General features: G+C 33.2%; 1 long non-coding RNA gene across 3 annotated transcripts; it reads left to right on the top strand.

Annotated features, from left to right (window-relative positions):
- The first annotated feature begins 1,861 nt into the window (after positions 1–1,861).
- Positions 1,862–5,545, top strand: LOC133782574 (uncharacterized). 3 transcript variants are annotated; one of them, XR_009870594.1, is made up of 5 exons: positions 1,862–2,100; positions 2,483–3,340; positions 3,516–3,604; positions 5,087–5,173; positions 5,309–5,545. It is a non-coding gene; the product is annotated as an uncharacterized LOC133782574 (long non-coding RNA). The 3 variants fall into 3 exon arrangements; XR_009870593.1 differs by having other exon boundaries at positions 1,862–2,105; XR_009870592.1 differs by having other exon boundaries at positions 1,862–3,340; positions 5,309–5,542.
- The last annotated feature ends 9,655 nt before the right edge of the window (positions 5,546–15,200 follow it).

The following is a 15,200-nucleotide window of genomic DNA, read 5'->3' as shown; positions in this document are numbered from 1 at the left end:
AGAGAGGTCGCTCCGGCGACTGCCGGTCCAGTAGCTCCCGTTAGAGAGGCTCAGAGTCCGTCTTTGGTGGTGAGGATCTGGACTTTCTCTCGGCACCCTGCTACGTCGGGAGGGCCCTGCAGAAGGTGGGTCTCTCCTGCTACTTCCATAGGCTGGAATATCTCAGACGGGCCGAGGAGGAGATGGATATCTTATTGGAGAGGGAGGATTCCTGACCGGAGAGGCGATCCTGGTTCCGTCAGGACGGATGAGGTTAGGTGGGGGCCTCTCTGCCCTGCCAACCTGCGGGTCCCATGCCTAGCGATCAGGACGAGGCGCAGGACGGCTGTTGGGGACGGGCTGATGCTGCAAGTCCTCCCAGTATCTCCTTCTGGAATTTCCTCGAGCTCTCCTGGGCGCGCTCGAGGCTGGTTGGGAGCTGGGAGTTGAAGTTCTGACCGAACGACTGTATTGCTGTTGTTCGGCTCTAGGCATTTCTCCGAAGTTTGCCTCTCGATGGTGTGATGAAGGAATGGAGTTGGCTGTCGGAGGTCTGTTCGAATGGCTATGTCTGGACCGATTACCCCGGCGGGACTTATGAGCCTCGCCTTGCCTCTTTCCGACGTTAGCGTCGGTTGTAAGAGGGGGTAGTCGGGCCAACACATCCTTGATCTGCTGATTAGCTGTTGCTAGCTGGCTCCTTAGCTGAGCATTCTCCATCTCCACAGCCATGTAATAACCCAGGTTTGGATTAGGTGGCCGGGGCGCCGAACTTCCAGTGTCATCTTGGCCCACCGGCTGTTTTCCTGGCCGCTGTTGGACCTCAGGAATTTGTTCGTCGGGGATGGCGACATGATGAGCCTCCTGCCCATCATGTTGTTCCGTCTCGTTACTGTGTCTGGATCGAATAGTCACCATGGTTGGATGTTTGCGACATCCCCAATCTAACTTGCTCTCAATGAAAGCACCAAACTGTTGACGTGGTTCTTCGCCAACAGGTAATTAAGAAAAGAAAGGGATTAGTGCTTATGTTGAACCGAAATAGATGAATGATCTTAGAAATGGAATGGTGAAAAAAAATACATTTTTTTAGGTGGTTCAAAGGTTAAAATCCTTCTACTCCACCAATCAATATTATTGCTATATGCTTGGTATTCTTTTACAGGGTATTTTTTACATAATAGAACCCAACCCTTTGTAACTCCCAGGGTCTCCATATTTATAGGAGAAGGCACCTGGGAGTTCGTAAGAAGGTCATCCCGTGACCTTCTTACCTATCATGTCAACTCTGTGACATTCATGATTAATTCCTAAACCTGACACATAAGTGTGGTCAAATCAATAGGTAAGGGGATAATGGGCCGCACGGCCCAACCCAGTCGTAGGTGTCTAAATACGCACGTTCACGCTGCGTGTCCGAGAAGTCAGGGATATATCAGACACGTGATGTCTAATATATGCACGTTTACCTTGCGTGGTTGACTTTATAAAGGGTCACAGCCTCCAACTCCAGCTCGTACCACGAGCTGGATGCTTCCCTCGACCTGTGGTCTTCAGAGTCCAAACTCAGTCTATTCTTGGTCAACCCTTATGTTATCTCGAGCTGAGGAGGTAGGGCCTTACGATCCCAGCTCCGTTCTTGGGGATGTCCACGTGGTAAACATGATTAGGCCGACCCTCAAAATTAGGCCGTGTTCTCAGCTTGCTAACAGCCCGTGGGAAAACTAGGGCATACAGTTATCTATTTTGTCAAAAAAATATATATGTTGTCTGTAATTAATAATGAAACCCTTTTATCAAATTAATAATAATAATAAAAAAAAAAACCTTAAATCCCCAAATACCCGCTTTCTTTATTGTTTGCGGCTCCCTCCCCAAATTACCTATTTTTCTCTTGAACTCCATTTCTTCTCTCCTTCTCCATATCCCTTCTTCTTCTCGCAAATCCATGGAAGACCATAACCAAGCCCGCGGGGTGAGCATTCGTGAAGGCAGGGCACGAAGAGGCTTGCGAAGGCGGAGCTGGGTTGACGATGGGCGCAAGGATGGGGCTGGATCTCTCGGAGTGGAACAGGAATGGTTTCAACATCTATTTGGTTTTTAGTTGCAGAGATTGTTTTTGTAAGGTTAAACTTAAACCTATTTGATAAATTGCAGAGATTATTTTTTAGTTGCAAAGATTAATATTTAGTTGCATAAATTTTTCTTGGTAAAGCTTGTTGAACCCAAAATTTGCTGAGAATTACATGGTAAATTGTATTTGACTATTTTGGCTTTATTTAGCTCTTTGGTTTGACACTTTAGCTTATCGATTTTTTTTAAAATTTTTGAGTCATTAATAGTATGTTGGCTCATCAAAAGTGGTTTGCTAACGCATTTTACATTCAGATGTTCTGGGATGAGGATTTATAGATTGAGAACTTTAATGGGTCAATATTGATATTTTTATGTATTATATGGTTTTTATAATTAGTATGTTCTGGTGGTTTATATATGTGCACAGAGAATGAGAGTGGTGAGTTTGATTATGTGGATGTGAGTGAGAAAGGACCACCACACTAGAGAGAGTTAAAGGAAGAATGGAGGATGAGAGTGAGTTTGATTGTTGGTTTAGCTCTTAAATTTTGGATCCTTTCATTCATGAATGCAAGTATCAGTAATGTGCAGGTATATATATATATATAGTGCGGAAAAGAAAGTGATGAAATTTCATGGTAATTTGCAAGTACATATATATAAATTACTATGTTATAAACTTCAATATATATTTTTTGGTCTCTTGTATATTTCTCATCACTGATTTTTAGTGCACTGAAACAGAATGTTATGATTTATACTACTGAATGGTCATAAAACTTTAATTAATCATACATGTGGCTCATTAGATATAATTGCAATTAAGGTGTGTGTAGTATAAAGTATATAGCAGAAGTTACCTATTATCAGTACTCTCATCGCGTGTATGATTCCTTTGTCTTCGACATTAAATACATATGAGCACCAAATATATATATATATATATACACATACATGTACAAGGATAACACATGCACACACGAAAGAGAGCGAATGATTAAAGAAGGTGTAGACAGTTTGTTAAGTTTTCTTGTGATTGGAGAATAGGACAAATCATTGGTTAAACTTCTCATTTTTGTTTTATTGATTGCTTTCTTGCGTTCTGCTTACAACAGACTCTCTTTACCACAAATAAAGACTATGGAAAAGAAGCGAGAGAAGCACAATGGGCTGCAACGCAGAGGACACTCCATGGTCTTCAACCACCGGAATCCACCCGAAAAATGTAGTTACAAGGAGCTTTCATAGATTGCAGAACAAGCCAAGCGCCGGGCCGGGTGGCAAGGTGAGGAAGTGCAGCTTTTTAATTTTAAGTTGTATTGCTTGCCATACTAGGCAGGTTTTTAAGGGTCTATTGCCTTAGCAAAGTGTTTTTACTCATATTTTTATCATAAGAACTGTTGTGATTGAATTTTTTCGAGCTGCTAAGAAAAAATATTTGTTTCGAGTTATGATTGCAGGCTTAGGGAGTTGCATACACTCAAGGGTCATGTTGAGTCAATGGTGAAGCTGAAAGGTACCTTTCCTAGCACACTCTCACTCTCACCAGGTACACACACACAAATATATATATATATATATTTTTGGTTTTATTCATTTTATTTCAGTTTTAACTTTATTTTTTCTCTTTCCCTCTCTCTAATCTGCTACTACGAAGACAATCACCCAAAACCATTTTTGATTTTGTGGTATATATATATGTATTTATTTATATATGATCTGCAGTTGATAAATATATGAGATTTGTAGTTGGTTTTTGTTTTTGTTGATAAATAAATATGATCTATAGATTTGTTTTTGTTTATATTTGTAGTTTTTTTATTTTGTTTTTGAAATCTGTTTAATGGAGTGAAAAATTGAGACTTTGGTGGAAAAATATGTCTAATTTGTGTATGATTGTCATTAGTTGCACTGATTTAAAAAAGTTTTGTTATATCCTTGGTTTTCCAACTTTAAAGCTTGTGGTGCTTGATTACATGATTTGTTATGTTTTACCGGTTAAATATTTTGTTGTATTAATTTTATTCTCTCTTTTTTGTGTCTGAAAGGGGAAAGTTTTTGGGTATTCTATGTAAATTATTACCTGTATTTTAGTTGGACACTTTGATCATGATTTTGAGCATGAAATCTATTCATTTCCTCATAACCACACTTTATATATTGTGATACTTTTCAGCTTAGTAGTAATTATGAATATGATGATTTCTTTCAATTTCCTTATAACTGCCATATTCTTTGTCTCTCACTATGATCTCAATATTTCTCCTCTCATCGTTGGTACAATGTTTATGTGATCTCAGTCCCATTTATTGAGAGAAATTTTCAAGACTAATGCATGTTCAACTTACGGGACTGCATGACAAAATCCATACATTTAAGGTGCCTACTGCCCTGCTACTACTCTGGTATCATAACCAGAAAAAAAAAAAGCAATAACTAGATTTTATGACTAATAATTTCTATGGAACTAATTTGAAAAATAATGCATCAGGGACCAAAAAAATGAAGCAAGAATAATTCTAGTGATAGCTGAGTGAATATAATGCATTGATACTGCATTAGTGTGGGATACTTTGTTTTTGATATTGCTTTGTTTATTTAGATTTGGATAATTTTTCTTTTTATATTTTTATGATGATTAAATTGGGGATATTTAATCTAATTTGATATAATATTTTCATCTTTTTTGGTGTATTCAGATTTATGTGTGCTATTTTATTATTGCATGTTTTATATATAGAAATAACTACATACATGAATTGAAACAAATTCTTATGTTATATCTGCTCGAAACTTGTACTTTTAGATTAAACATGTACAAATAGTAAGGAGTTCAAATTTTGTTGATAATTTGAAATCATGGTATGAAAACAGATCCTGAATTTGAGACTGCTGTAAAAATGACTCTTTTTATATATTGTCCTTCTGAGCTGAAATTATATTCAAAAGTTTTGTTAAATTTTGTCTCGTGACTTATAATTCTTCTAGTATCCTGTAGGGTGACTCCATTTATTGATTTTGTTGCTTCTAGGTAACTTCACGGTAGAAGGTAACAAGTAGTACCTCAGGAATGTGTGAGACTGTTGAAACAAGTTTGCTTTTACAGCATAGGGCAAAGGTATATCTTTATTTCTTTGTGTCTTTCTCACAGTTATGATTGTCACATTAATCATAGTCTGATTAAAATCTTGACACTAATCATAGTCTGAACTATTGAGAATCCTAACTTTTTTTTTTTTTTTAATTGTTGTAGGAAGTAGTACAAATTCTTACTTTGTAAAGACTATTGGTAATGAGGGTGAGTACAAGGACAAGAAGAGGAAATATATGTTGTATGACAATGAATTTAGTGTTTTATTTTATTTGTAATTTTTATTAGAGTAAATGATTTTTTTTTAGTGGTTAATTATTTACTTTGTAAATCTAGTTATATATTTTTTAAGGTCAAGACGATTATGTTTATAGACAGGGCTATATAATTTTTGAGTTATATTTGTCAAAATTATGTTTGATTAGATTTATAAACACTTTGTCTAAGTTTTGTTATTTTAATCTATAATTTTTTATATTTGTATATAAATGTTTCATTTAAATCATAATTTTTAATTTAAAATAAAAATAAATATTTTTTTTGCAAGCAACGACGACGCCTAATAACTGTCGGCGTTGCCAGCAACGGCGACACCTAATAACTGTCGGCGTAGCCAGCAACAACGACACTTAATAACTGTTGGCATAGCCAGCAACGGCGACACCTAATAATTGTCGGCGTAGCTACCCCTATGCCGGCATATGCAAATACGACAGTTAGTCAACTGTCGTCGTTGCTCAATAGCGACAGTTAAAAACTGTCGGAAAATCTCATTTTTATAGTAGTTTGTGTTTGTCTTGCAGGTGGATATAAAAGTGTATCACAATGTATAATATATTTTTTTTTTCTTCTTTAAAAACTGTATACACATATAAGACCATCTATATTATTCTGATTTCGTTATCATAAGAGCGTCACGAAATCCTATCCTATGTTGCCCTCTATAATAATGCATATAAATGAGAACATGATAATATGAAGCTTGTTTGTTATTGTTTTATGTTTTTTATTTTTAAAGTTGTGTTCTGAGAACAAAAAATAGTTTTTGTAGTTTTCAAAAAAACAAGTGGTGTTTGGTTAATATTTTCTAAAAACTATTTTTTAATTTAATTTTTTTTTAAATCTTAAATAAAAAATAAACAATATATATTTACAAAGATAAAAATCTTTTAAAAGTTTGTAATAAATAATGAGATAAAATATTTTCAAAGAAAAAATGATGAAAAATAAAGAGTGAGAAAGTAAGGAATTTTTTTTTTAAGAAATAGAAATTGAGAAAAGAGAAAATGATCTAAGAAAAAAATGAGAGAAAAGATGATGAGAAAGAAAGTGAAGAGAGAGAAGTGAATAGAAAAAAAAATGATTAGAGAGGAAATGGTCGGAGAGAAAATGAAAATTTATTAAGTGATGAGAGAAAGAAGAAACAGATAGAAAGTGATGAGAAAGAATACAATGAGAAAGAAAATAAGTAGATAGAAAATGATGAAAAAGAAAGTAATAAAAGAGAAAATAATATTACAATAAATAATATTAAATTATAATAATTAAAAATATAACGTGAGGAGAAAAAAATAATAAAAAAACGACCAAGAACAAAAATTTGAGAAAAACATAAAAATCGCAACTTCGGGGAAGGCGAAAAACCATATCACGAGTACCAACGACTCATGTGCATTGTTTTCTACGTACAAACAAAATCAGATTTGAGAAATGATTGATATATAAAGCTCTCCACAAAGACAAATTAGCCACACAAAGTCATGTATATATACATAAATATATATATATATATATATATTATCTAACCTACACCTTTATCCTTTTTGTTTTGTTCTTCGGCTCATTATTCAGCTTCTTCCAACTCTACCCTTTCATATATGAATATAATTATATAAAATGTACTTCTACCTGTTTTTTTTAATAATGATCATGCCCTCTAATTACAAATAGACATGTTTAGTACCTTCCTTCTGAATTTGGCCAATTTATTTTTTAAATATGATCAGATTACTGTCTTTTAATGAATTAATTTATTATATTTGAAATCTTCAAAAATTGAGATTGTTTTTTTGTTTGGTGCAAAATGACGTATGTGAAAGTAAGTAAATGTCTATGTTTTTAATTTTATAATAAAATAGTCTAACTATATTTTTAATAATTCATATTACTAAATATGTTCTTTAATAAATTATTATTTTATTCTAAATATTTTAGTGGGTAAATACTCATTTGGTATTTTGTGTTTTATCAAAATACATACTTGGTACCTTATGTTTTCAATAATACTCATCTGGTACCCTGTAATTTGAAATTGTACATATTTGGTATCATAGACTCAAATTTGAACAATAAAATTTTATCAATATGACCAAACTGCCATCAGTTATATATAATTAACTAATTAAATTTGAAAATCATATAATTGATGACAGTTTTGTCATATTGATAAAATTTAGGTCCAGATTACCAAATATGTACAATTTCAAATTACAGGGTACCAGATGAGTATTATTGAAAACATAGGATACCAAGTATGTAATTCGATAAAACACATAGTAACAAATGCGTATTTACCCTATTTTAATATTATGGTATATGTATATTAGTTTTGTTTAATTAGCTTTTATTTTAAAGTTATTTTGATTTTTTTCATTTTTTATGAATTGTTGAATTCTATATCATACTACAAAATATATATACTGAGTTAAAAAATAATATACCAACAATACTTACAAAATTATTACTCAAATATATATATATTATGCTAATAAAATTATATTCTACCATTAAAATGTATATACCATGATACAAAATTATATACTACCATTATGTATAATAAAATAGAAACTAAATATGATAAAAAAAATATACCATACCACGAAAAACATATACATTAATTAGAAAATAATATACCAACAACTCATAAAAAACTTAAAAAAATCAATATAACTTTAACATAAAAACTAATTAAACAAAACTAATGTACATATACAACTATATTAAATTCATAAGCTCCTAAATAAATAAATGATAGAAAAATGCAATTTAAGTAAGCTACAATGTAAAATGATCATTTCTTTAAAAAATTTAAAATGAGGACAGTATCTTCTTAATGCAATTATTTTGAGTCATTTACTATAATTTATATTTTATTTTAAATCCCTAAAAACAAAAATTATCAAATCCTAACATATGTATTTTTATTATTAACAAATTAAAATAATAAAATTATAGTGATTTTTTTTTCGTAAAACGTGACACCAATATTAATTTTTTTTTCTAAAAAAATGTAACTAATCTTGAAAATTTAGAAAGAATTAAAAAAACAGTGAAAACCAAATCTGAGTTGCGACTTCTCCAGTTCTTCTTCTGCATGACTTTTCTTATTCTTTGAATTTGGTTGAAATTTGGAAGAGAGGGTCACTGGAGGACGGGCTTGTTCAGATCGAAAAGCTCTTCAAGCGGTGGCTGGACTACAAGAAATAAGCTTTATGCCGGCGCAACTTGCGAATTGCGCCGACAAAAACAAGCACCTTTGCCGGCGCAAATTTGCGCCGGCAAAGGTGACTTTTCCCAGCACAATTCTGGGGTTGCGCCGGCAAAAGTGACCACTTTTAAAAATGGAGTACCTTTGCCGGCGCAACCCCGAATTGCACCGGGAAAAGTCTAATCAGATTTTTATATGTAAAAACCCACAAACTTTTGCCGGCGCATTTCACCTAACGCGCCGGCAAAAGTCAACGTGTTTTTGAATTTTGCACGTTTAGAAGAAGTAGGTGGGTATACTTTTGCCGGCGCATTTCGTTGCGCCAGCAAAAGTCAAAAAATGCGCCGGCAAAAGAGGGCATTAGTAAAACGACGTCGTTTTGTGGTAGGGTTTACTAAGTGCCTTTACTGGTGCATTTTTTGACTTTTGCTGGCGCAACAAAACGCGCCGGCAAAAGTCATAACGATTTATCACAGCCGCAAGCCTTCTTCTTCCCCATTTCACTCTCAAATTTTTTCAGAAAAAACTCTCTCTCTCTCTCTCCTCTGTTAATTTCTCCGACGCTCTTTCTCTCATTTTTTTTCAAACACTATCTTCTTCAACGGCTCCATCTCTCTCAAGTGTAAGTTGTTTTATTTTTTTGTTTGTTTTGCCCCTAAATTTTCTACTCATTTCATTTTTTGTTTCTCTGTTTTAGTACGCCGACCGGACCACCACCACGCCACCACTCTGCCACACCTAGCCGACCGAACCACTGCGCCACCACCGGACCACCACGCCGACCGAACCGAGGGTATACCGATATATATATATATATTTATATATGTTATATTATATATTATAATATACTGATATATAAACTTATATATATTATATACCGATATATATTATATTATATATTATATATAAAATGATATATATATTATATTATATATAAACTAATATATATATTTAAACCGAAAAATGTATGGTTATATTTATATTTATGTTTTTTTTTCTGTTTTGTATTTTTGTATTTTTTACTTATTTATTTCTGTTTATATAAGATTTAATTTTTGTTTTTTGTTTTTTTTTTATTTTTATTTTCTGTTTTAAAATTTAAAAAAAAGAGGTACAAGAAAAAAATCAAATTTTATGTTGTGCATGATAGTATAGTAAAAATAATTACATTAGATGATCTAATATAATCTCATAATTAGAAATTAATTTAATTAGTATTCGATTAATCTTAAGATTATGAGATTAGATTTGGTATTATAATAAGATTAAATTTTAGCAATTAAAAATCATATTTTAGAAATTTTAAGTAAATATACGTTTATGTTGTGCATGCTCTGAGAATATTCTGTATATTGATCTAGTAATATTATGTATATTTTTGTGTGTAGTTTGCAGGTTTTATAAAATTTTAGGATAGTTTAAAATATAGTTGTTATGCTGCCCAAATTTTGTTAGTCTTAGGAAAATTAACATTAATTACAAAAAATATAGTCGTTAACATTAATTTTTATTTTAATGCTTTATATGTATTTGTTTATCTTAATAACAACTATATTTAAGTTACTTTTATAATATATGTCTTTTGTATTTATTAATTTTTTTTTGTAAAATTTAAAAAACAGATTTGAATATGAATTTTTTTTTTATTTTAATGTGTTATATGTATTTGTTTAATTTTGCTTGTTAATATTAATTATATTGTATTTTGCGATATATGTATTTTAGTTAAAGTATGAACTTAAAAAAACCAGATTAATAATGTATGTTCATATTTTTAAATTGTTTTATATTAAATGTGATATTTTTGTAAATATGTATTTAATAATTTTTTTTGTATTAATAAAAAAATTAGTTTTGGTATATGTTTTTTTGTGGTTAAATATTTGTATATATGTAAATTGATGTATTTGTTAATGCATATATATGTTTTGTATGATCTGGGAATATTCTGGGTATATATGTGTTTAATTTGTAGGTTTTTCAATTTTTGGGATAGTTTGAAATATTGTCGTTATGCTGCCCAAATTTTGTTAAAGTTAGTAAAATTAATAAAAGTTTAATAATTAATTAAATAAAAATTTAAGTATAATTAAAAATTCATCAAAAAAATAATTTTTAACTATAATTTAAATAAAATAAAATTACCAATCATAATAATTGGTTTTAACATTAATATTAGATGTTTTGTAATTGAAAAAAGTTAAAAATATAAATGATTTAATAAAATATAATTAAGTAAAATATAAATATAATAAAATTGTTATTGATTAAGTAAATAATCCAATACAAATTGAAGAATTTAATAAAAAATTACAAAATGAAATTAATGTATAATTAAATTAATTTTAAAATAAAAGTAATAAATAAGTAAATGTTAAAGTTGACTAGTCAAAGGACACGTGACACTACATGATTTGTCCACATTGTTATTATTCTTAAAATAATTTTCAATTTATTTTTCAATTTAACAAAAAATAAAATTTACATTTTTTTAATAAAAAAATCAAACTTTTTTTCAATTTAAGATTAAGTATGAAAAATACATTTTTTTTTAAATTTAATTTTTTATTGTTAATATCCTCAAATTTATTATTATTATTATTAAAATCTTCCTATTTATCATTTTGTCTACTTTTTTTCAATTAAAGATTAAGTAATTTTGTTTAAAATCCAAGCAATAATTTAAGATTAAATATTTTTTTTTACTTAATCTTAAATAATTGATTAAAAGCAACAAATTTTATATTTTTTTTTGATAAAATGAGAAAATTTTATTTTTTGTTACTTTTAAATTGAAAAACAATAAATTGGGTTTTTAAAAAAAATGAAAAATATAAAATGATTTTTTTTATGAAAAATTATTTAAAATAATAATAATAATGTGTACCAATCATGTGGTGCCACGTGTCATTTTCCAGAGATAGGATATTATTATCAGTTAGTGATAATTAGGGAGACAAACAGTCATGAAATACTTTGACTATCACTTCCCTCATTTTAAGACAATTATTAATATTTTCTTAATTATTTCGCTTAAAGATGGCGAGCGACAGGAGCTGGATGAGTGCGAGGAATCGTTGGTCTCTGGAGTATAGAAATGGTGTTAAGGAGTTCTTCGATATCGCCAAAAATCAGTTGAACGATCGGGGTTTGGTTCGCTGTCCGTGCAAGAAATGTGGGAATGTTAAGTTCCAGCCTATAAAAGCGATTTCGATGCATTTATTCAACAATGGCATCGTACAGTCCTACAAAGTGTGGCATTACCATGGAGAGGCGCTGCCGTCGCCACCAGCTGTGGTACGAGATCATGATAGAGATGAGATAGCGGATATCCTGGAGGATGTTTACGCTGAAGATGACGTTCCCGCTGGAAACTATAATGATCCTCCCCAAGATGATCCTCAACATCGCGACAAGTATGACAATTTATTTAAGGAGATGTCAAGTGAACTGTACCCGAGTTGCCGAAAGTATTCCACGTTGAACTTCTTGGTGAAGCTGATGCATCTCAAAGTTATTAACAAGTGCAGCAATCATTACTTTGATGGTTTGCTGGAATTGTTAGTCGACGCTATGCCTGACGGAACAATTTTACCTAAGTCTAACTATGAGGCGAAGGCAAAGTTGCGGAGTATTGGATTGGGATATGAGTCCATCGATGCTTGCAAGCATGACTGTGCACTGTTTTGGAAGGAGAATGCGAATTTAGAATTCTGTCCGGTTTGTGGTGAGTGTCGCTGGTAAGATAATCGTGGGAACGGGAAAAAAGTGGCCAATAAGGTCATGCGGTACTTTCCGTTGACGCCGAGATTAAAAAGGCTGTATAGTTCCAGATATACTGCAGAGGATATGAGATGGCACTATTCTAAAAGGCCAAGGGAAGATGGTGTGATGAGGCACCCCGCTGACAGTAAGGCGTGGAAGCACCTTGATGAGTTGTACCCATCTTTCGCAGCTGAACCTCGAAATGTTAGGCTTGGGTTGGCTACAGATGGTTTCAATCCTTTTGGGAACATGAGCAACTCTTACAGCATGTGGCCTGTGATACTTGTCCCATACAACTTGCCGCCGTGGAAGTGCATGAAACCACAGTCATTAATGTTGTCTATTCTAATTCCAGGTCCTTCTTCACCTGGAAAAGATATTGATGTCTATATGAGACCTTTGGTTGACGAGTTGAAGGAGTTATGGGTGAATGGTGCCGAGACACGAGATGCATACAATAGTACCTTGTTCAATATGCGTGCAGCAATCTTGTGGACCATTAACGACTACCCAGCTTATGCTATGATGTCTGGGTTGAGCACAAAAGGGTACAAGGCATGTCCCACATGCAATGAAGAAACTCCCTCTGTAGGGATTAGAAGTAAAATTGCATACATTGGCCATAGGAGGTTTCTTGATATGGATCATGAATGGAGGAGCAAATGAGCACTATTCGACGGTAACAAGGAACTCAGGCCACCACCGAAAGATTACTCCGGTGATGATGTGTTGAAGCAATTAGAGAATTTGCTGATTAGACATCCTGGGAAACACAAAGAATTTGGTGGTGTGAAACGCAAAAGGGCTCCGATTGAACTTAATTGGTCGAAGAAGAGCATATTTTTCGAGCTTGATTATTGGAAGGAGTTATTGTTGAGGCATAATTTGGACGTAATGCACATTGAGAAGAATGTTTGCGACAGTGTCTTGGGAACTTTGTTGAACTTAGAGGGAAAATCTAAAGACACTGACAAGGCAAGACTTGATCTAGCAGACATGAAAATTAGGGAAAAACTCCACCTCCGCAAAGAGGGAAACAAGTGGATGAAACCGCACGCCAGTTACACCCTTAGTGTCCCGGAGCGTCGAGTTTTCTGTGAATTTGTGAAGTCAGTTGAATTCCCAGACGGTTTTGCTGCAAACCTTTCGAAGAATGTCAATGTCAATGATGGCAAGATAACTGGGCTGAAATCACACAATTGCCACGTGTTGTTTCAGCAGTTGTTTCCCGCCGCAATTAGGTCGTTTTTGGTTCCTGAAGTTCGGAAGCCAATTATTGAGTTGTACGGTTTTTTCAAAAAACTTTGTGCACGGACTTTGAATGTGAAAGACCTTGAGCAGATGGAGACAGACATTATCACCATTTTATGCAAGTTGGAAATGATATTTCCTCCAGCATTTTTCGACATTATGGTGCATTTGGTTTTGCATCTTCCGAAAGAGGCAATTCTTGGCGGCCCCGTGCACTTTAGGTGGATGTATCCCATTGAACGTTCGATGGCAGTTTATAAACAGTATGTAAGAAATCGTGCACGTCCGGAAGGTTCAATCGCAGAAGCTTACGTGGTGAACGAGGCTTTAACCTTTTGCTCAATGTACCTGCGGGGGGTTGAGACTCGATTCGATTCAATCGACCTGAGAGGAATGACAATCGCGTTGAATCCCAACCAAATCGGGAATATTTTATTTATAAGGCTGTTGGTCGTCCATTTGGTAAGAAATCAAGTATGCTCCTCAATCCGCAGTTAAAGCAAAAGGCTGAGTGGTATATCTTGAACAATTGTGCCGAAATTAAGGAGTACCTTAGGTGTGTTTTCTAGTATTTTTTCAATAATGATGTTTGGTTTATATACCGAGTAAATGCCAAAATCATAATATTGTTGTTCATTTGTAGTGAGCATATGGATGAATTAAGAAGACGAGGGGGCTCGAATCTTGAAGTTCAACAAGAAACTGATTTTCCTCAGTGGTTCAAAGAAAGAGTATGTATATTAGTCAATTCTTTTCTGAAACCCCACTTAATCAATCCAAAACTAACTTTCAATGTTAATGTTGATAGGTGAACGGTTTGCATGAGTCAACACCTACTAAAGTGAATAATGAATTGTATGCTCTCGCAAACAAATCAAGCGGCACCGTGTATTCATATCCAGGGATGATAGTGAATGGTGTGAAATTTGTGACTCGTGGTCGTGATATGAAGCTTAAAACACAAAATTGCGGTGTAATGGTGCCAAGTGAGGAAGGAGTGAACTACTATGGAGTTTTGGAAGAAGTAATTGAATTGTCCTACTTGATGGGTTACAGTGTTGTCCTATTCAAGTGTAGATGGTTCAATACAAGTAGAATTAAAGTGGAATCCAATTTTACGAGCGTATATGTGTTGTCCTTTCGTTCTCGCATCTCAAGCGAAGTTGTTGTATTATCTTCGAGATGTGAAAAATGGGGATGATTGGAGGCTCGTTAATGAATACATTCCAAGGAATGTATGGGATTTCTCAAATTCCGATGTTGATGATACTGAGACCACAAATGATATACCAATATTACAAGAAGTTAATTCTTCTTCATTTCAGTTGTGGGTAGAACTTCCAATTTTTTATAATCTTCAGTATGATCGGGTTGATGTCAATGCCACTGAAGTGCACAACATTGATGATTTGGTTGGCGAAGGTTCAGATGAATTTGTTGTCGATGATGAAGTTGAATTTGAAGACGACACGTTGGCCGAGTATGAAGACGATGAGGATGACGATAATGTTCTAGTTGATAGTGATAGTGATAGTGATGTTCGTAATGATG

The sequence above is a fragment of the Humulus lupulus genome, chromosome 6, assembly GCF_963169125.1.
Source record: "Humulus lupulus chromosome 6, drHumLupu1.1, whole genome shotgun sequence".
Taxonomy (NCBI): Eukaryota; Viridiplantae; Streptophyta; class Magnoliopsida; order Rosales; family Cannabaceae; genus Humulus; species Humulus lupulus.
This window is presented reverse-complemented; position numbering and strand designations above follow the sequence as displayed.